Source organism: Merops nubicus, unplaced genomic scaffold, assembly GCF_000691845.1.
Source record: "Merops nubicus isolate BGI_N331 unplaced genomic scaffold, ASM69184v1 scaffold24556, whole genome shotgun sequence".
Lineage (NCBI taxonomy): Eukaryota > Metazoa > Chordata > Aves > Coraciiformes > Meropidae > Merops > Merops nubicus.
In genome coordinates this window covers 1-2,033 of record NW_008614723.1, presented here as the reverse complement: position 1 = coordinate 2,033, position 2,033 = coordinate 1, and positions in this window count along the sequence as shown.

Below are 2,033 nucleotides of genomic sequence, written 5' to 3'. Positions count from 1 at the left end.
GAGAGCTGGAGGCTTTGAGAGACAATATTGTTTTCAAAAAGACCACAACCCAAGGTGTAAGGCACGGAGGTTGCACACCCGTGTCTGTTAATGTTCAGGAAACTGTCACACCCATTCTCTCAGGCCAGGACTGGGCTTTGGTGTCCTTTTCCTGCTGTCAGGCAGAGGAGTGCCTCACTACTGCTTGGGCTGGGGCTTGGGTGTGTTAAGTAAGAGACTGAGAATGTTTCCTGGTTAAAACAAGAGACTTTTGGATAAACATACGGGTCCGTGTTGAGCTTTGCCCCCACTGTGTGTGCAGAGCCCCCACTCCCTCCTCCTCCCTCGCCCCGGGGATGGGGGGTCTGCACCTCGAGGGTGAGCCCACCCTCTGTTGGGTGCTTTGCTGGGCTTCGTTCACATCCCAGCTCTCTGGTGAGGCACCATCTGGAGACACCAGTGCCCTGGGATTTTGGGGATAAAGGGTTTGGTGTAGGAGCCCCTCTAGGGCGAAGGGAGGGGGGGTACAGCTGATGCTGACGGTGCTGTATGGATCGAGGGCTGCAGGAGCACTGCAGCTTGGCTTTCTGAAGGGTTTGGGATGGCTGGATGGATTCTCCAGTGTCTAATAAGGGTTGTGCTCACCTGGCAGCCTTGTTTTGCACACAGAGAAAGTGTCTGGCCTCAGCTCTGTCTCTGCAAGAAGCAGGATCAGTGTATTTCTGAGTCCTGTGCCTCTTTGCCGCAGTTGGGTGAGTGGGGCTGACAAATCCCTGGGGGAGGCAGGAGAGAGAGGTGAGGGCGAGCAGGACAGACAGACAGACGTGTCTGTGCACGCAGGCTCTGGGGGACAGCTCAGCTGCACTGTCCTCATCCCTCTCCCAGAGCAGACTCCCCACCTGGAAACTGCTGGATCTGGTGCCACTGGTCACGTCTGCAAAGAGCCACCGCTGGGGTGGGTGCTGGTGTCCTCATCCCTCTCCCAGAGCAGACTGCCCACCTGGAAACGCTGCTGGCTCTGGTGCCACTGGTCACGTCTGTAAAGAGCCACCACCGGGGTGGGTGCTGAGCAGGACAGGGCTCAACCTCCTGAAAATCTCCTTTGGATTGGAGATTTGGGGATTCTCACCATGCTGGGGTTGTACACGGGTGGGCTGCTGCTTCCCAGGACTCAGGCGTTGCCCGGCTTTGGGTCAGTGGCCCGGGCACGGGGCTGTGGCTGGTGCTGCCGTGCCAGGCGCTGTGCCAAGAGCCAGCACGAGCAGCTCTGCCCATTTTCCCTGGTAATTGTGAGGGAGCCCTTCCTGCACAGACACAGATATGGGGCCTTCATCTGCTCACAGCTTAACATCTCAGGGGACCTTCAGTGTTGCCAGAGAGATGGGGCTGCATCATTTTTATTTTTAATAGAGTGCGAATAAGGCGATATCACTGCCAGGGAGTCCCAAGGGCCTGGAGACCTGATGGCAAATAAAAGAAGCCTCTGGATATGCAGTGCTGGAATTTCTGCTTGGTTTCATGTCACACTTTTGTGCAGCTTTCTTTTTTTTTTTTTTAAAGCCAATCTCCTGTTTCCTGAAGGGGCTGTATTTAAGATACAAGTGCATGCTTGTGGCTGGAGTGGGTATTGCTGAATTTGGCCGCAGCTTTTGTGCTTGCTCGTGGGCATGCAGCCCTCTGAAAAGTCAAAGATGGTGAGGAAAACATGGAAAATCTCTTCCTTGCTTCATCCAAAATCACTGAGGATTTCTTCACACCTCGGGCTGTGTTAACAGGCCTTTTTCCCAGGTCCCCACCTTTGCCTCAGCCCATCACGGTGCATGAAGGTGGGTCCTTGAACCCTTCCCTGCTGCTCCTGTTTGCTTTGCTTCATGCCACGACATGCCAGGTGCCCTGCCTGTGGTTTGCTGCAAGGGGAAGGACCCCCTGGCTGGCCCAGGCAGCGTCCCAGTGTTTGCAGAGATCAGTCCTGGCTCCATCCCTGCTCACGTCTCCTGCCTGGAGCTGGGCGTGGGATCTGCAGCGTGGTGGGGAGATGGATGGGGGTGGGGGGG